The sequence below is a fragment of the Pleurodeles waltl genome, chromosome 8, assembly GCF_031143425.1.
Source record: "Pleurodeles waltl isolate 20211129_DDA chromosome 8, aPleWal1.hap1.20221129, whole genome shotgun sequence".
Lineage (NCBI taxonomy): Eukaryota > Metazoa > Chordata > Amphibia > Caudata > Salamandridae > Pleurodeles > Pleurodeles waltl.
The window spans coordinates 372,252,998-372,274,147 of record NC_090447.1 but is presented as its reverse complement, the minus strand read 5'-3'; the positions used below and the strand labels follow the sequence as shown (position 1 = coordinate 372,274,147).

The following is a 21,150-nucleotide window of genomic DNA, read 5'->3' as shown; positions in this document are numbered from 1 at the left end:
ACACAGGTCCCACAAGGCGCTTTTTAAAAAAAAGTTGTAAAAATTGGCACCGTTGATTGGGGAGTCATTTGCTATTATTTGGAAGATAGTGCCTTGTGGGGACTTGGGTTCAGGCCCCACAGTGTAATCGAGTCCCCACAGCGTGTGTGTGTTATTAGACCTGAGTCCCACAAGGATAGTAACACAAACCTCCCCACACACACACACACATGCCCACCCTGCTCTCTCTTCAAAATGATCCCAGACCTGTTTAGAAAAAGTCAATATTTATCAGAATAAAACAAGCCCAAAATGACCAAATCTAATATACTCAAGCAAAGTTCTCACTTTAGAAGTGTTGCAAAAAGTCTTAATCCAGAGGAATAAATGTCTGTCTCTTTTTAACGCATAGTACCTGGGATGCGTCAAAGACGATGTGGGCTGCAAAGGAGGTGAGGCGGCGGGGTACAGAGTGATGCATTGGTTCCTTTCTGCACAGTGGAGGTGATACATCTGTTCCTTACTAACAGGGGAGGCGATGTGTTGATGTATTGGTCCTCTCCTCGCAGAAGAGGTGATGCATTGGTTCCTTTCTGGCAGGGGAGGTCATGCATCGGTTCCTTACTGGCAGGGGATGTTTTGGTTTTTGGCTACGTAGCCTCTGTTCCTTGCTGTTGTGCAGGGTCGATGCGAAAATGACACCCAGGGACGATGCATGGGAAAGTCCAGATGCACTGTAGCGATAGAGCCACAGTTGAACAGGTGCTGCGTTGATCTTCCACTACAAGGCAAGCGCTATGTCGATTTTCAGCCGTGGCAATCCGATGTGTGGATTTTCTTCCTCAGGACACAAGTTTCCACTTCCAAGGGCTCAGGAACTGGATTTGGCACCACTTGGCAAGTCAGGACTCTCAGCAGAAAAGTCCACACACTGGCAGATGACATCTTTGATGCTCCTGAGACTTCTAACAGGAGGAAAGCTCAGCTCAAGCTCTTGGAGAACTTTAGAGAGCAGGATGTAGAAAGCAATGTCCAGTCCTTTCATTCCCAGGACAGAAGCAGCAAGCAGCTGGCCAGCACAACAAAGCAACTGGCAGAGTGGCAGTTCCTCCTGCAGCATCCACATCTTCTTCCTGGCAGAATGTCCTCAGTCCAGAAGTGTTCTGAAGTTGTGGCTTCAGAGGCTCAATACTTATACTTATTTCTGCCTTCGAAGTAGGCAAACTTCAAAGGAAAGTCTTTGTAGTGCACAAGACACTGCCTTTCCTGCCCTGGCCCCAGACACACTCTGGGGGAGGGTTGGAGACTGCTTTGTGTAAGAACAGGCACAGCCTTATTCAGGTGCAGTTGTCAGCTCCTCCCACCACTCTATCCAGGTAGACCCATCAGGATATGCAGGGCATGCCTCAGCTCCCTTTTTGTGACTGTCTAGAGTTGAGTACACAAACAGCCTAACTGTCATCCTGACCCAGACATTTACTCCACAGCCAGGCAGAGGCACAGAATGGTTAAGCAAGAAAATGCCCACTTTCTAAAAGTGGCATTTTCACAAGTAGAATTTAAAAACCAACTTCACCAAAAGATGTATTTTTAAATAGTGAGTTCAGAGATCCCAAACTCCACATCTTGAGCTGCTCCCAATGGGAAATTACAGTAAAGATATCTCTCAAGGCAATCCACATGTTAACCAATGGGAGAGATAGGCCTTGCAGTAGTGAAAAACAAATTTATCAGTATTTCACTATCAGGACATGTCCTTCCTTTTAAATACACTGCACCGTGCCCATGACTCTGCCTTGCGCCTACATTAGGGGTGTGACGTACATGTAGTAAAAGGGAACGTTTGTGCCTGGAAGTGGGTGTACTTGCCAGGTCGAGCTGGCAGTTTAAAACTGCACACACAGATTCTGCAGTGGCAGGTCTGAGACATGTTTACAGGGCTACTTATGTGGGTGGCACAAAAAAGCTGCAAGCCCACTGGTAGCATTTGATTTACAAGTCCTGGGCACACCTAGTGCACTTTACTAGGGACTTATTGGTAAACCAGATAAGCCAATCATTGGTAAAACAATTACCAATATTGTTTTAGACAGAGAACACTTGCATGTAAGGACTGTAAGCAGTGGTAAAGTTCCCAGAATCCTAAAGCCAACACGAAGAGGTCAGAAAAAATAGGACGAAGAAGGCAAAAAGTTTGGGATAACCCTGCAAAAGTCTGGGCCCAACACACAAGATCATACAACGGCCAGTATAAGAATTCAGGATCACAATGGAAACAGATTAGAAATTGGTCAGTTTACCCCATCCTTACTTTTGTCTTTCTGTTCCCTTACTTTACTGCCTTTCTTTTGTACTTTTCTTTTAATCTATTCTCCTTTTCTCTCTCTCTCTAGTAATTACATTTTTCTTATTTTTGTATTCTCCCTCCTACATCCCTTCCTTTCCTTTTTTGCGGCCTTTGTTGCTATTTCATCATGTTTGTTGGCTTTCCTTACTGACTCCCTCTTCTTTCTTCCTTTATTTTCTTACCTTATTATTCTAGTTTCTTCCCCTTTTGCCAGAGGACACTCACACTGTCTGAGGTAATGCTGATTTGTATGATTGCCACATCTCTTTAAACCATTTCTTCCTAACTTGTGAGATAAATAAATGTTAATGTACTTAATGCTAATGTTTCCATAGCACTAAGAATGATGTGTGAACTAAAATCCTTACTGACTCAAGAATATACCCTAACATCAGCACCGTGTTTTTGATCTACTCTATAAAAACACCGGCTATTTACTAAAGCTAATTTGTCTCACCTGAGCAGGAACTTGCCAATGCATATTCTTGAAAATGATTTCCTCTGCAGATTTTATGAGTAATATGTTTTGAAGATAAATTTTGATTCCCAGTACATATACATTGGTATAATGAGAGTGCCCAGGCAAAAGGACAATCCCAACCCTCTCATGGTGGGATGCTTCCTATTCCAGCCTGTGTGGGAGGGGGTATTCTGGGTGGCCCACAGGGAGTCTGATTACCAGCAGTTAGATGGTTGATTTAGTTTTGTGGTCTTTTTACACTTTGCTTGGGCCAACATATTCCACCTACCTGACTAATTCTTCTAATACATAGAGGAGGCAATCCATGTTAACCAAAAAGAGAATTGGTGCCATCATTCTGGATAATCTGTTTTAGTGGGCTGAAGTGCTTTTCTTTTTCATAACTGGCTAGTTTAATGGTTGTTATCCTAGCAGGTTGCTCTAGGCGAGAAAAAGGTTAAGGCTGGTAAGTATTTCCATTTACCCAATGTAAAAGTACTGTGGGTATTAAACTCATCTTGTCTTGACAATAAATCCTTTGGTTTATAAGGATTATTACAAATAAGTATCACCTATGACATGTTAACAGGCCTCATGACAGATTGTTGTGTCAACCAGGGATTGTGTATATTGTGTTACCTGTATCTTTGTAAATGTAATTTCCTGTCTGCAGCACAGACCATTTTTGTGCAGGGTGATGGCTCTTGCAGCCAGTAGTGGTGAGGCTGGCTACAAGCAGGTCTGTCCAAAGTGTTTCTTCCACCCATGGTTCGTGTGCTGAGTAATCTGCACTGTTGACACAAAACAACATTATTATTTTCTTTTGCTATGTACCTATATAAAGAACTTGTACACAAACAATATATAATCAAATTCTCCGCTATGGGGGTGTTGTTTGGACTTCCTGTACATGCGGACAAAGGAACAGTAACACACAGTGTTGCTGAACAGTACACTGTTGCTTGGGTGTTGTCAGTGCTTTCCATAATTTGCCGCAGTTTATTTATTTGTTGCACTACAGACACTCACTGTGTGAATGGTGATGGCTCTTGCGGCAGGTAGTGATGAAGCTGCCTACAAGCAGGACTATTCAAAATATGAGCTCAATGAAAAGTAAAGACTCTGCACCTGGCTGTCTTCCTGAAGTAGCAGTCACTCAGACAGAAGGACTCTGCCTAGAAACTTTCCTACCCAGGAAAAACAGAATTTGGCGACTCACCCCCTTTCTCATATCAAATAGCGGTACTGAGGAACAACTAACCTGCATACCCCTACTAAAAGGGCCACATATTTCCTTAGAGTAGCCCTGTCTCCATCCTTTCAGACTTCGGTTTTTTGGGCTCCTCCCTTCATCTCAAGGAAAGTAGGCAATACACGTCTATTGTCTGGGGCAGCTCCACTCCACCCTCCACTGTGTGCCATGTCAGACCAAGGGCAATCCAAAAGTGAGCCCCCAGGTTACAGCATACATCCTTTCACCACAAGAGCAGGAGAGCCTTGGTTGTCTCTCTCTCTCTCTCTCTCTCCCCCTCTTTCTCTCCCCTCTCCCTGTCTCTCCCTCTCCCCCCACCTCTCTCTCTCTCCCTCTTTCCACACTATTAACGCAAGGGTTTGAGTGTCACAAATAGTGGAACTTTACAATGGCGGGTCACACTCCACATGACCAATGGGAAGTCCTGTTCAGTACTAAAAGTTATAAAACAAGTATACTGCCATCACCCCCTTATGTCACTAGTGCAAGACATGAATGGTGGTCTCATGCCAAGATAGGAACTATGTTTCATCCTCACCTCCAGGATACAGAACATGTTCTGGAATGCAGAATAATCCTGAACATGCGTAGACATTTGCGCACACCCTAGTTTATCATGTTAGCTTAAGCAAAGAAGAGTCAGGATCCAAGTTTCATATGCTGTTGAGTCACCTCATGTCTTACTAAATCCGCTCCCACAACTAGGTCCCATTAGATTTTGTGGTGTCTGTTGATTTCCTGGTAGCCTCTCGGAACTCATGGAACTGGGGTCTGATGTCAAGGTTGGATTGTAGGTATATAGTGGCCTGATTGATGTGTTAAGCCTGTTCTCTTTCTTTTTCTGTATGTCACTAGCAATTCTACTTCCTATTTTGTTGAATGACTGTTAATATAATAATGCTTTAAACCATTAACTTGGATGGTGTATTGTTTGTCCTTTTTACCTAATAAAGCAATGTGAGAAAACACAGTGTTGTGTGACCTCCAGTCTGTTGTAGAAAATAGTGTTATAGCCCCTAAGCTCATCCCATCCCCCCACTCCACAATGGGGAAAAGGTGAAATGACCGACTCTACTGACATAATCTATATCTTAGCCTAAAAGTGGTCTGTCCGCTGCAGAAAATGTCTCCACCAGTGGTTTATTGTGTCCAAACCACAGGTTGGACTGTCACATTTAAACAGGATGTGGCTTGCTGCATTTTTTCTAGGTCATGCTTTTTTTTGTTGTTGTTTTAAATGTGCAACCACAGGCTGGTCATGTTTTAAGTTCCCCCTTTTGTGAACTACATGACATTTAAGAGCAGATAATTTGGTTCATGGTAAAATGTGTCCAACTGTCCCACTTAAAGTTACTGGAATTGATTGTTGCACTTTAACGTTTGGCCGTGTTTTTCAGATAGGGCAGTCCTTTGAAGATTTCCCGTAATAAGTAACGGTGAGGAGCACTTACTGTCACAGCCTTCTGGTTTAGTGGGAAAGTGTTGGTGCTCCAATGTAGTTGACATTGCTGTTTAAATTGTTTTTTTTAATGAAACCGATGTAGACACTTAGTCAAACTTGTACCCCTGTTGCTATTTGCGTTGCTCTGCCCAGACGATCTAAGGCGTGGTCCATGCTTTAGGAATATCCCTACAGAATGGATGTATAAGAAGGAGATGTTGTACAGTTATAGATAAAGGAAAATGGATGCTTACAAATGATGTTCTGAAATACAACATCTTAAAATGTAAGAAAAGTTTCCAAGTGTTGCCTGAAAGGGAAGAGAAGGGACTTATTTCTCAGGCACCTCATTCATTTTCAAGATGGACATTTACATACGCCTTTCAAATGTCACAGATCTTCTACACATAGTAGAACAGCTATCTCCCAAACTTTAAACACATCATGGTGATAAAACATCTGCCTTCACTCGATAAATTTCATGCCAACGACACTCTGACTTTTCTACTATGTGAGGACTGTGGTGTATTATATGTTATGGTTTTGTGAGCTTAGCGTGTAATACACTTGCAAAACTGACTTGGGTCCCACCAGACTTGTTGGTAAAACCTCTAGCTCAACCCTGGCTAGCTATGGCTATGAACAGCAAGGCTTAAGTAAAGGAACTAGTGTAAAGCTTTTTGAAGTACCAAACAACAGAATGAGAAAGTTATGCAACATTAAGAAATTCAACACCAATTTATAAAAACAGATTATATTTTTATGAATTTTTAGATACCAAGATGAGCAAAATTCACCGGAGGTTTCTGGAGATACAGATTTTTCAGTAAAATGTAAATCTCAGCCTTTTAGTCCCATGCACAAGTAAGCATTGGTAACTGTGAAATTTCAAAACTTTTAAAACGTTTGAGTTATGTTTGGCTACTCTGGCCTGAGTGGGATGACAAATTCAGACAGAGAGAGAATGTCAAGGGGGTCTATAAGGTGTACTTGGACAGTCACCCAAAGCAGTCTCCAGTCCAAGTTCACACTTTCCATCAAGACCACCATAGAATTAAATGGAGTGGTCCTAATGCTGGGTATGCAGGATTCAGAGGATGATGAAAGATTCTTTGGGTGCTGTGCAGTCTGTGGGGGTGCCCTTAGCAGTTATTCCTTGGTCCACAGGTAAGGTGGAGTGACTTTGGCCACGTGTGTACCGCAAAGTCTTTTTTTTAGTCCGTAGAATGCCAGCTGAGTCTGGTCTGCCGATCTCTGTACACAGCAGTTTCAACAGTATCCTTTGGTGGGGGCTAGTGTCTGATCTTGGCCACCAATGTGGTCTCCGACAACACTTCCGGTTCCAGCAGACTCATGTGCAACTTTTGGCCATCAAGGATCAGGATCTTGGGTTGCTCAGTTCCTGTCAGGGTGATTTGAAGAATGCGTCTACTTCAGCTTTTATGGGCCGAGTACTGGTTCCAGGGGTTTATCTTACTGACCCTTGGACTCACTTATTTGGTATGGGGCTTGGGAGCTACCTTTCCAGGAGTCACGGGCAAAGGCCTCTCTGTGCTAGCACAAGGTGCAGCAGGTGCAGCTTAGCAGTCAGCACAGTCTCTGTAGCCAAGTCAAGGGGTCAGCAGGGCAGTCCTTCTTCGGTCCTTTCTCCAGTTCTGTTGTGATCTAAGGGTCAGGCTTTCAGGGGTGCATATTTATGCCCAGGAAGTGCCCTGGCTGGAATGCTGCTGTCACTAGCCAATGGAGTATCAGGACTCCCAGACTCTCCCCTTCCCGCCCTGTGATGACTTTTAGCTATGTATGGCATCTAGCAATCCCAGAGTTGAGTGTAATATTCTGCACTCTCTCAAGATGTCTGACCACTTACTTGCATTTTCTGCACATGGTTTCCCACCCTCGCTTTATGGCTACCTGTGGGCTACAGGCCCACGGGAATAAAGGTTTGGTCACTCGTTTCCCCTCTCTGTTCCCACCACTGGCCTGTCTACCTGAAGGAAGAGGTCGCTGTACATGTGTGATCACCATTTGCCCACTAAAGGCGGCTTCCTCCTTTGAAGCTCGCCTTTTGGGTCAGCGCCCTGTGTGGCGTTTTCCAAGTGGGAGGTAACCTGTTCCTGAGCCCGCAAGTCGTTCACACTACTCGCCAGCAGGGGAGAAGGCTGTTCGGTGGCCAGCAACTGTGTGAGACCACTGGACAAATTGGGAAACACAGTTGCCCTAAAAGTGACATTAAATTCAACTTAAGCCTCAAGTCGGGTTTAATGCCACAATTAATTTGAAACCTTGGAGAGCCCATTTTAGTACTACCATTCAGCAGTTAGCCAGACTGAGGGGGTAGGCTGGTAGCACTGTGTTAGCCAATAGGGCTATTAACTTTTCCACAGCAGAATTGACAATTTGGAAGTTTTGCTGTTTAGACATATTGAAAGTATACCTTCCACTTGATAATATACAGCTCCCTGACTTAGGGCTCTATAGGCCTTCATTACAGGAAACTGACATATATTGTTAAAGGAAGTGGGGGCTTTGCCATTGGCTTAAAAGCCAAGGTCGATCTAGCAGTTTTAAAATTGCTCTTCCAGGTTACAGTGGCAGGCTAGGAGCCATTTTGTACTTCGTCACACTGAGGGTGGCACAATCAGTACTGCAGTCCTGGGTGGACACTAACTTACATGCCCTGGATACCTTTAGCACCATATGCTAGGTACTTATAAGTAAGCTGGCTTAAACAAGTTGTGGGTAGCCAATCCAACACGTAATTTGTGATGAGTTAGAAGACAGGCACTGGGGTCTGGTTAGCAGCCCTCAGTTCACTCTCAAACTCGGAAACACATCAGCATCAGTCTCAAAACTTGCTTTTTCTTCATCCCTGTGCAGGTAATGGAGCTGCTTGAACACCCAGTTTATATATCTTGTATAGCTAGGGCTAATGCTGCGATTGTTCTATGTATTTAGCTGAGATGGTAAAAATATAGAAACATCCTACACTTATTTGAACTAGATCACACAAGAGCTAAAACTCTTTCACCCGATCTGTGTCATTTAGAACTGGGGATTGAGATAACACTAGCCTTTCTAACCAGTTCTTCTATTTTTTCCCCTCAGGACAGTACTCACATTTTTCACAACTGTACAGTTATTTTCACATTATATCAGCATTTCTCAGCCAGGTAGTGATTCATTTATTGGTACTATAGAGTACTTATGCCTGTGCTTCATTGCATCTTTTTCGTTCCAGTAGTTCAGTTATGGAGGACCAATAATGCCTCTGAATTCCGTGCTACTACCTGGCAATCCCTGGGCACACTCACAAAGATGTACATTTTTGTGACCTTATGCTTAATTTCTGTATTGTATTGTATTGTATTGTAATCGTATTTATATAGCGCTTACAACCCCTGATGAGGCGTTGAAGCGCTTTTCGATGAGTAGCACGCTACTCTTGAACCCAACAAGAATTAGTGATGGATTAGTATCGTTAAATAATGAGTACAGTTTTAGTATTATTATGAGTTAATTTGAGCCGCGGATATGAGAGTTTGTTAGTTAGATTGACTGGAGTAATGGAGGGGTGGAGGAGGAAAGAAATCCAGAAGTGTTAATTGGGAGTATATCCTTCATTTACTCAACCCAAAGGCTTGGGATGAGTAAAAGGGGGCGGAGGGGGAAGAGTATGTGGAAAGGTTAGGGAGAGCATAGTAGCAGGGTGAGATGAATGCAAGATAATTTAGTAGGGTTGTGTGGGAGGTCACAGAGGTAGAGTGAGGTTTGGTGAGTTAGATGTGGAAGTGGAGGGAAGAGCTTAGGCAGAGATATTTAAGGGGTGAAAGTAGTAGAAGGGATTTGGGATGAGTCAGAGTGAGAATGGAGGATAGTTTGATAGAGACATGACATAAGAGTGATGAGTAGATAAGTGTGATAAGATGAGAGCAGGAATTCATAGATATCTAGTATAACAACCCACCCAGGAGCCATACAATGGTCCACGAACATGGCAAGCACAGAAACAACATATACACATATATATATATATATATATATATATATATATATATATATATATATATATATATACACACACACACATGAATACACACACATATGCACATACAATACATAATTAGAATCATGGGTAAAAAATACTTAGTCAGACAGGTTTAAAGAGTGTGTGTGTGTATTTTATTGTTATGACATAGTAGCAATACATATTTTCCAAAGAAACTATAAATAAATAGAAATATACATATAATGTGAAAATAAAATATTTATCCACATAGGCATATGCAGTTCATAGTTGTTTGAAAAAGGTGGTTATGAAGGAAAGAGCCAACTCTTGAGTAGTTTTCTGGTCAAGAAAGTTATCGGTGGCTCTTATAGTTGAGGGTAATGAATACCATAGTTTGGCTGCTTGGACGGAGAAAGATGTACCACCTATAGTCTCTTTCTTGTATGGTGGTGTTCTAAGGCGGGGTGCCAATCTTGAGCGGAGGGTTCTTTGTTGGATGTATTTGGTCATTTTCTTTCTGATAAAAAACGGTCCTGTTCCATGTATAGCTTTGTGGGTGATACAAAGCAGCTTGAAAGTGCATCTTCTGGCAACGGGTAACCATTGTAGTGCTCTCAAGGCAGGGGAGATGTGGGCTTGCGGCTTTATATGTAGTAGTAGCCTGGCTGCGGAATTCTGGATACGTTGTAGTTTTTTCATAACAGATAGAGATGATCCATGGTAGAGGCTATTGGCATAATCCAGTTTGGATAGTACAAGCGAGATAGTAGCTTGCACCTTGTGTGGAAATCCGAGGTGGGGGAAGATGCGTCGTAAAGTCTTTACGGTGATGAAGCTTGTGCGTGCTAATTTGTCTACTTGGGCATTCATAGTTAACTTGGAATCCATGGTGATTCCTAGGTTTTTAACTTCCTTGGATAATTGAGGAGGTGGTCCGAGATCGTCAGGCCAGATGCACAGAGGGTCATAATTTTTCCAGTCACCACATATGAGCATTTCTGTTTTGGAGGTATTTAGTTTGAGATGGCTCCAGGTCATCCACTGATCAACGGCTCTGAGGCAACTGAAGATTTGTGAGTTTTCAATGTTTTTGGGGCCTTCTAATTTAAGTAGTATTTGTGTGTCATCTGCATAGTTGTAGCATGTGAGATGGAAATCATTGATCAGTTCTGGTAAAGATATCATGTAGATGTTGAAAAGCAAAGGTGAGATGATTGACCCTTGGGGGACCCCTGCTTTTGGGAGGTAGGGTTCGGACGAGAAGGGGGGCGAGTGAATGATATTTGCTCTTTTTTGAAGATAGGAAGTAATCCAGTCGAGAGCAATCCCTTGTATGCCAGCTTTGTGGAGTCTTTGAGTTAGGGTGTCATGGTCAACCGTATCGAAGGCAGCTGAGTGGTCCAAGAGAAGTAGTGCAGCAACTCCATTTCAGTCGACTGTGTTTTTAAGATCATCCCAGATTGCCATGAGTGCCGATTCAGTGCTTCTTCCTGGGCGGATTCCAGTTTGGAAGTCTGAAAGTATAGAATTGTCTTCAATGAATTGTGACATCTGGGCGAATGCTGCTCTTTCTATCAATTTGCCCAGGAAAGGTCCATTTGTGATTGGTCTGTAGTTGTTGGGGTCTTGCGGGTCTAGGTTTGTTTTCTTTAATAAAGGTCGTATGTATGCCTTTTTCAGGTCTGCAGGAAAAGTTCCTGAAGTTAAAGAGTTGTTGATGATTCTTCTTACAGGTGTGGTAGCAGAAGTAGATAGCAGGATGTTCTTGAAGACTTGTGGTGGGCAAAGGGTCAGAAGGGCAACCAGAAGGTCTGCCTGCTTTGACCAAATCCATAAATTCATCCTGGGATATTTGTTTAAAGGACTGTAGAGGTTGGGATGGTTTATTCTTGAAGGGTATTTTAGGAAAGGGGTTGGTGCTGATGGTTTTCTTCTGTTTTAAATAGGAGTCCAATGTGTCTGCCTTGGTTGTGTAGTGAGTTGCCAATTTGTTTGTGAAATCTTGAGTGGTGGGATGATTTCCTTCCATGCATGTAGGTTTTCGAAATTCATTGAGAATTTTATAAAATTCCTTGGTTGTAGATTGAGCATTTTGAATTCTGTCTGAGTAGTATCTTTTTTTAGCTTTTTTGATTGATGATTTGTATATCCTGTTAAGTTTGTTTAGCTTCAGTTTGTCTTGACTGTTGTTTGTTTTGAGCCAGGTCCGCTGCAACTTTCTGATTTGTTGCTTTATCTTTTTAAGTTCTGTGTTTCTCCAAGGTGTTGGTTTTCTTTTGTTGTGTTTAGTTTTTCTGAGTGGTATTAGGACATCAAAAGCTTCCTGTAGCCACTCATAACGTTTTTGGACAGAATTAATTGTATCTAGATCTGTGTTTGCTGTTAGTTGTGTTTCTAAGTGATCCAAATTGAGTTTGCTCCATGGTTGATAGGTGTATGTATGTAAGTAGTTGTGGGGTGTGTTGATTTCTGGAGTTGTATGTCGGAAAGTTATCATATGGTGGTCTGACCAGGTGGTTGGTGTGATGCTATGAATAGTAACGAGTTCAGGCTTAGCAAAAATGACATCTAGGATGTGAGCATCGATGTGTGTGGGATTGTGTACAATCTGATGTAGGTTAAGTGCGAACAGGCCAGTGGTGATAGCTTTTGGATGGGACATATTGGGTTTGTCAAACCAAATGTTTAGATCCCCAAGAATGCATAGATTGGAGTATAGTGTAATAAGGTTTGAGACTGTGTCAAGAAAAGGATCTGGGAAAGTGGAGTTGTTAGGTGGAGGTCTGTAAAGGAGGAGAAAGTTACAGGAGGAAGTTGAAGTAGGGTGGCATCTGGTAAGGAGGGCTTCACAACCTTGTATGGAGATGTATGTTTTACTGAGGTTCATTGCCTGTTTGAATATAATAGCTAGTTTACCTCCTCTCTTGCCTATACTGTTTTGTGTGATGGTTTGATAGCCTGGAGGAACAGCTTTGTGCAACACTGGTACCATGTCATCTCCCAACCAGGATTCAGTAATGAATAGTAAGTCAGGTTGTGTGTCTGTGAGCAGGTCGTAGATGTGGTGCTTGTTTTTTGAGAGTGATCGAGCATTTATGAGCTGGCAGTTTAGAAAAGGTGTGTTAGTGGTAGTGTTGTTTTGTTTAGTAGAAGGGTAAGTAGTGTAATGTGAGCTTGAAGCAGGAGTGTTGCTAGCTGTGATAACTGTTTGAGGCTCACAATAGTCTTGCTTTTCAACATAGTGTTCATTGTCCAGCAGGTTAAGGAGGCATTTTGTTGGGTCTGTGTGTGTGGGTGGTGGACTTGGTGGCTGAGAGAGCCATGAGGAGTGTAGTGTTTTTTGTAGGGTAGTTTTATTATGTAACAGACAAGGGGATGCGAGGCTGCTATGAGTGGCATGTTTATTTTTTTGTTTGCGTTTGTTTAGTGTGGATGGAGTATGGGTTAGGGGTGGAGGAGGAGCATGTGGATCATGATGTAAGGCTCTAAATTGTAATATGGAGGAGAGGCGAGTGAATGAAAGTTGCTGGGTCGGGGTGCTTGTGGTAGGTGTTTGTGAAGAGTGGGGAGGTAGGGGTGGAGATAGGATGGAATTTGTATTCTTTGTGTGGTCCTGGGGGTAGGAGTGGGTATGACGATGAGTGTAATGTAAGTTTGTGTTGCTTTGATGTGCTGATGTTTGTGGTCGGTATTGATTTTGTGGAAAAGTGAGAGGGGATATTGGTGTAGTTGTTTTTGGTGAGGGATTTGTATGTGAGTTAGAGCTGGTGAGTGGAATTTGAGTGTTAGATGGGGTGTTGATGTGTTTTGGAGATGTATGTACAAGGTGTGTAAGAGGTGATGGATGTGTGTCAGGGGAGTTAGTGTTAGTTGCGATGACTGGAAGAGGTAATATGTGTGGTGGAGTGAAATGTGGGGATTGTATGGTTGTGTGTAATTGGTGAAGAGAGGGGAAGAGTGTTTGTAGATGATGTGTTTGAAGGCAGGGTTTGGGCATTGTTATGATGACAGGTGGTCTGTGTGGAGTGAACAGCGGATAGTGTTGTTGGTTAGTATCAGCAGAGAGTGTGTATCTGGGAAACTGAAACTGAGAGAAATGTATGTTGTAGTTTTGTATTGTGTGGGTGGTGGCAGGTTGTGTTAGTGGGAGTGGACAGAGTAGTGTTTGCTGTGAGAATGAAGGTGTTTGACCGTAGTAGTTGTGAGGGGTATGTCTATATGTGTTGTATATAGGGTACTGTGTTGGGTGATGGGGCAATGCAATCTGTCTATTGTTAGTTTGTGATGCATGAGTTGGATGTCTTTGTAGCATAATTGTTTGCATGTTGAGGATGTTTCGGGGCTGACACCGTTCATGGTCATATGTGAATTGGGCAGCATTTCTGGCCCTAGTCCCTACCTGTCCTGAACAGGCCCAAACAGGCAGCTGCCCTTGTCCTCTCCGCCCTTTGCTGAGACGCCCTGAGTCCTAGCCTTTTATAGCCCTACTAGCCAAGAAGAAGCTGGTCCTAACCCTAGCCAATACCATTTCAAACCCTGATTTAGCCAACTAATGGGAGACCCGTCCCTAATCACCAGTCATAGCCCTATTCCTGACCACCAATCACAGCCCCAGCCCTAAAACCATCAACCAATCAGAATCCCAGCCCTATCCACCAGTCACAGCCCTAGAACCAACAGCCAATCAGAATCTCAGCCCTATCCATCAATCATAACTGCATCCCTGGACAGGGGTGGGGAATTTGTATCGCCCGACGCCCGAGACATGATGATTCCTGCCGCAGACAAGAAGTTTTAATCTGTACTTAGTCCGCCGGACAAGCAGACATTCTGCTAAACTCTCCTGCAACTTATACAAGCACTGAGTCTGTTATTTCAAATTGCATGCTGAAAATGTCCTGAGTGCTCATTTTCATAGGTAAATATGGTAACCATAATAGGAAGAGAGAGAGCTTTGAGCACTCCTGTTCACAGCTAAAAAGCGAGGTGAAAACAGATCGTCTATTTATTGGTTGTGGGCCTACACGCTAAAAATTACATGCTGTGAAAATGCCTCCCGAGAGTGAAACAATATACCCCGTTGCGTTCCCCTGAGGTAGGATTGAAGTGGGAAGTATCAGATGCCCGGTCCCTGCATGCTTGAACACTGTGGCAAATCTAGATGAATTCCTTGCTGCAGGCCATTTACAATGAAAATCGGAAGAAAAACGAGAGCACAAGAAGCCCGTGATCACAGTGACTGCCAGGCTCGCATGCCAAACAGCTGACAGTGAGTATGCTGCTTAACAGTGGCTGCCGAGAGTTTTCTGGCGTAGCGCGATTTGTTGATAGGCGGCATGATGAAGAAGGAATTGTGAAGTAGGTTACAGGGCAGGCAACTCTCCTTGTCAGGAAACCGAAGGTCAAGAGAGCACGAGTTCCCGAGTGTGGTATGCCTGCTGAGCAGCAGGTGCTCCAGAATGCTGTCACTTGCTGGAAGTGGAATAGGCAAACAAGATGTAACAAGTGGATGTCAAGTACTAGTTCAGAGGATGTGTTCGGATTTGCTGTTCAAACCATCATGGTGTCAAAAATACCACATTTGTCACCCAGGCAAACGAGGGGAAGCCACCATGAGTGGGGGTTGCTGTCAAATGTTTGAGTGATTTTAGTGCCAAGGGTCGACTCTGGCTCTAAGAGCCTTGCGTGAGCCAGGCCTTAAAATATTTGTCATGACTTTCATGCAACAAACATGTCAGAATATGACAGTGTATTCCCAACTCAAAAATGGTATATCCTTAACACAATAAAGCTTTTCAGCATAGTGCATTAATTTGCGAGTTTTCAAACACGCACTGTGAAAAATTCCAGTCTCCGCCCTGATGACAATGCTATGAGTAGACTCAGATGCAAGCCAGCAATCTTCTGCACCATACATGTGGCCTTGATTCTTATTATACTTACAGCACCATTGTAGGCTACTGAATTAAGAACGAGAGGTTTTTGTGGAGAGAAGGAGGCTTGGTGAAATAAAGTATTTGCCTAAGATAACACAATTTGGTAAAGCAGGGAAGTCACGATTGATCCTGGTTCCCAGTTTCACATTGTATAATTCAGCAACTAAATAGCTATTTCTTTCCTATCTAGAGGTAATGCTTTGTACTTAATTCTTAAGATTAGAGCGTCTGTGATGGGAACAATCCAGGTTATATTTTGGACTGTTTTATACATCTCAAATCTAACACAATGAAATAACATTTCTTCACAACAGACATAGACTATGCGCCACCTTTTTCATCACATAGAGATTTGCTGGGATTCACAGAATGCTGAGCCAAGGCTGAATATAACCTGGTTCCACATATTGCATGGTTAGCAGCTGTAGCAAATAGTCCACATCGCCCCTAATAAAAGTTGGCTTGTCTGAACCTGTTGCCATGTTTGTTTTCCCACTTGCACTCGGTTCACACCCAATTAATATTGTGGCATGTTTACTGTGTTTTTTTCAACTGTGTGTGCTTCATTGAGAGCTTGAAATCGATATTTTAGCTACCATTGTAAATGTTTTATCATCCTGTCATCACTGCACAGGACACGTTAATTAGCTTCTATATTTCCCTGACTAGACCTGCGTAGCTCTTTACAACACACCTCTAAGATCGGTGTTACTGCAGGGGCAGGTTGCAGGGCTGCTGGAATACTTGAAGCAAAGTGGGATAGTTAGGCTAAAGGGGCTGCTGGACAGACCTTCTATTAGATAAGCACAAATATCACTGGGTAAAGAAAAGTGGGCAATCTGTGGTGAAAGAGTGGAAGGCAAGGGAGTTGCAGCTGTTGACAAGCACAGAAGAGGGGATTTTGGAGTTGAGGTGAAATAAAGATACTTGCAGCCTGTGGTGGGACTGGAGGAGGGGTAATGAAACCTATTGTGAGAGTGGTGAAGAAGAGGACAATTGCGGAACCTGTAGTAAGATTGGACATAGGGCATGCAGCTGTTGGAGGGGAGAGTGGCGAAGAGGGGAATGAAATCTGTTGTGAGAAAGGTGGGGAAGGTTGCATACATATTTCTGTACTTCTTCCTGTGTGTATATATATATATATATATATACATACATACATATATATGTGGCCTATCTCTAAAGAAAGTGCTGTACGTTAACAGGAAATGTATTAAACCAATGTTGTGAGAAAGCAAGAAAGTATGATGGATCCTCAGAGTCAATGGAAGAGATATGGGCTCAGAAGTCAGAGAGTGAAGGGTAAGTGGTTTATGCCTATGGCAAGAAAACAGCCTGGTAGATAAAATGCTGCTCTAAGAGGATTTGCATGGCAGCCTATTAATGAAGCCAAGAGGCTGAGATGGACATGTTTACTTTGGAGGCTGTTTTAATGCATCCATGCAAGCCCTTCTAGTCGATTTGTACGGTAGGTGGGGCAAGTGTATTTCTTTACAGGGCTAGAAGATTACTGTGGAACTTTGTCCTTTAGACAAGTAATTTTTTTCAAAAATTGCGCACCCCTGCTGGAGCTAGCAACCAATGAAACACCGTCTCCCAGAAACCTTTCACAACAGCATATGCAACAACCAAAAGGATCTTATATAAGGAGCAAGTTAACTAAACTCCAGTCCCTGTGGGCAGGGGGAAAGGCAACTGCTGCTCTATTCAGAATCTCCTTGGATACAGACAGCCTGAATCCACACTTCCAAGCTAGCAGAGTCTACTTTCCAGGTAAGGGGGAGATTGTTTAAGAGACAAACACTGCAATAGTGCTGGGCGCACACTCTAAAATCTGGCTTTTTTTTAAAGGCACAAATACAGGGGGGGCAGACAGTTTTTAAGCACAATTTAAATCACACAAACAGATTAAAACAGTCTCCTAAAACCACACTCTGCAAGATGTATGTAGCCTTTTTACTTAGAAGAGGGGGAAAAAGGGGGGGGGGAGGGGTGCCACAAACTAGCAAGGGAATTCACACAGTCACGGCAAAAACGATTTTTTGAAAAACACCACTTTAAAAGAGGCCAGGCTGCCTGAAACACAGAGAGCCCACAGTAAAACAAACACTTTTGAACAAATAATACTATTTACCCAGAAAAATCTTTGGGCTCCTTACCTAGGTCTTTTTGCAATCCTTGAACACTGCGCTGTAACAGGACACAGGGGAGATGCACAGAGGAACACAAAATGGAGGTGCCTCCGCAGTCTTCAAAGACTTCAAAGCAGCCACATGGCGGTCAGCCAGTTACGTTGGCAGTTATCAAATCCTTGAAACTAAACATAACTTTGATTCTCATATAATATCTGATGCTGACTAATAACCTTGATACCTTGTTTCTGACTGAAACGTGGCTGTGGCCTAATTCGAATCTGGATATTGCTCTAGCAGGTCCTTCTGGCTATGCCATCTTCTATCAGGATAGGTTGTCTGGGGCCCCAGGGTGGTATTGCACTTATTATTGGTGAGAATTTCAAATGCACAATGTTTGCATCAGACAGCCTGAAGGGAGCAGAGTCTAGGATTTTGTATGTCCCCCTCTCTCTCAATGTTTCCTTTTCTGCTCTATTGGTTTATCGTCCCCCAGGAAATTCCACTGACTTTTTAAATTCCTGGTAGGAAGCTGTTTCAGAAGTGGCCTTGAGATATTCCTAATTGCACAATTTTTGGGTATCTCAACTTTTATGTGGATGTCTCGATGGACCGGTAGGGGCAGCAGTTTCAGGACTCGTGTCTTAATTATTTGATGTCAAAGGCTACTCGACTAACCGGACATTAGACCTTTATATTGTCTTACCTTCTTCTCACAGTTAGTTCCCCATTAAATTAAGTTGGTCTGAGCATTTTTGATACCTTTCAGCTGGAATTATGGTAGTGCTATTCATGAAATGGATGGAAAACGTGGATTTGAATTTCAATCTTGGAATAAAGTCATCCTTTTGGGACTTTTGGAGGCACTAACAATGGCTATTTGACAGAAGATATTAGCTCTGACTCTCTAGCTGTTGATTCTTGAATTAGGGAAGTTGCTAATGATGTGGCCCCTATTAAAGTTCGGCTCGCAACTGACAGATGATCGTCTTCCACTTGGTTTTCCCCAGATCTTCTGGCCCATAAAAAAGGATGCGACAAGTTGGAGCACGTATGACAAACAAGCCAAGGAAGTGTATACAACTACTACTCCTGCATCATAAAGCTACAAACAGCTCAAATGTATTTGGCAGATCGAAGTAATTCAGCACATAATCCTGCACTAGGTATTTTTACAATCATCGCATCTTTCCTGAATCCCCAAACTTGCAACAGCAGTGTCGCCTGAATTTTTGTAATAAGCTTTCAGCATATTTTAAGGATAAAACTTAATAAAATACACTATGCTCTCTACCACAAACTGATGCACCTGGCAGCAGCGAACTGGAAGCAGCTGTTTGCACTGAGAGCATGCTATCTCAGCCACCTAATGATACAGCCTGTGCTTAGTCTCAGTTCATTCCCTTTCCTCAGGAACATATTTCTCTCGAAATCTCTCACTGTAAGTCAGGCTCCCCAGATGATCCAGGTCCTCCTGTCATTCTTATGATGGTGGGCGAAGTGATCAAACCAGTATTTCAGCAAATCTTTCTTTTTTTTTTTTTTTAGAACTTGGTGCAGTCAGCTTGTGTTACTTGGAAAAGGGGTGAAATTGTCAAAAAAAAAAATATCCTCTGCCAATCTAGAAGCTTTAGCTAATTTCCACCCAGTATCCCTTTTGCCAGAAAAAACGTAATAATTATTTGGAAGCCATATATCTCTGCTCAATACACAGTCCAGTTTTCCCCAAGGACACAGCACAGGGACGGCTCTTCTTGAGATCACAGAAACTATTAAACCCACATTGGATAAAGGAGATAGTAATATACTTATCCTTCTGTGTTCGTCAGCGGTGTTTGATACAGTTTTTCATACAACCTTATTACAACACCTCTCGGAAATTGGTATCTGCAATAAGGCCTGTGGGTGGGTTAAATCCTTTCCTGAGACAATAACCGGTTTGGATGGCCTCCTGATATTCATTGGCCAGGAATCTCACATTCGGTGAACACAAGGGGTCTTCATTTAGCCCAACTTTATTTAACATTTCTTTGGCTAGTCTAACCAAGTTAATTGAATTCTTGGGCCTTCGGGCCATCTCAGATGCTGATGACATGCAGCTCCTTCTCACAGTAAATACCTCCTTTCCTTTCCCAGTGGAGACCCTGAAATCTGACCTCTCTGCCACTGTGCATTGGCTGAGTGAGAACCACATGCTATTGACAGAATTGAGATTCTCTTGTTTGGCCACGTAAAAGAAGGGTGATTGCTTTAATTGCTGGCCTCAGGATCTGCCATCCCCGCCAAAGCCTGCTTCTTCAATGAGGAATTTAGGGGTACACATTGTTGGCTAATTGTCATTTATTCCACATATGAACTCTGTTGCTGCCTCCTGCTTCTCCCTCCTGAGATAATTGCACAAATTGCTGGATTTCTTGCCATGATGTCCCTTTACACCGTGGCATCACTTCAAGATTGGACTATGCTAAAGGGCTTTATCTCTGCCTTTCTGATAGGCTAATTAAGAAACTCCCAGTGGTGCAAAATGTGGTGGCCCATTTGATCCTGAAAATTCCACATTGCTCATTTCTCTCTTCATGTTTGGGAGCTACATTGGCTCCCGTCAAAGAGGAGGATTTGTTTGAAGCTCTTACCATCATCTACTTTCTATCAACAGTGTCCGCAATCCCAGATTTTTTGATTTCAGCACTATTTGCCTAGGAGAGACTTGCATTGCTTATTACCATTCCCAGATTGTGCTGCACTAGACTGTGAGGCCATTCCTTTTCAGTGTTAGCTGCTGGTAATGCTTTATAAATCTGTCATACCCTAATTTTATATTTCTATTTTAAGCGAACCAACTTCTACAGTCTCTTAGGTGCAGATTGATCTCCTAGGTATACTACTTTCCACTCATATTTATTTGCTGTTTTTTTCGTGGTACTAGTAACATGAAATTCACTTTTTCCAGACTTCAACATCTCATACTGAACAACCGTTCACCACCAAACTCCAAGAATCAAAGCGTACCCGCAGACGTTTAGAGAAAAAATGGAGGAACAGCCAATTCAGCAAAGACCTCACCTCATTTAGAGCCGCAACCCACCGATGAAAAATCATGAACGCAAGGAAGGACGCACCCGGGAGCGCATCAACTGCTCTGTACAAAACTCGAAGGATCTCTTCTCAGTTATCAACGAGTTCCCAGATCCCCACCCCCCGAAGCCACCAGCATCCCCCCTGCGAAAAACTTTCCTCCTTTTTCTACCACAAGATCCAGGACATCTACGACAGCTTCCAGGTACTGGAACCTGCGACCGACCCAGAATCCGCCCAGACCATCCACGACTGGTCCACGCTCACCACAGAGGGAACAGTCAACATCATGAACACCACCCACTCCGAAGCCCCCTCGGACTCCTGCCCGCACCACATATACATCAGAGTCAGCGCATCCATCACCCCTGAGCTTTGTAACACAATCAACTGCTCCATCAGCATTGGCACCTTTCCTGAGGACTGGAAACACGCCGAAATACACCTTCTACAGGGAGTGCAGAATTATTAGGCAAGTTGTATTTTTGAGGATTAATTTTATTATTGAACAACAACCATGTT

The 21,150-nt window shown here is 43.1% G+C and overlaps 1 protein-coding gene across 8 annotated transcripts in view; it reads left to right on the top strand.

Annotated features, from left to right (window-relative positions):
• ABHD13 (abhydrolase domain containing 13) overlaps positions 1 to 21,150 on the top strand; it is a 97,070-nt gene that overhangs the window by 54,155 nt on the left and 21,765 nt on the right. Inside the window, exon 2 of one of the 8 annotated variants that reach the window (XM_069204258.1) lies at positions 16,627 to 16,723. The exons of the other annotated variants lie outside the window; for them this stretch is intronic. The gene's annotated coding sequence lies outside the window, so the exon portion shown is untranslated. The remainder of the gene's footprint in view (positions 1 to 16,626; positions 16,724 to 21,150) is intronic. 8 annotated transcript variants of the gene reach the window in all.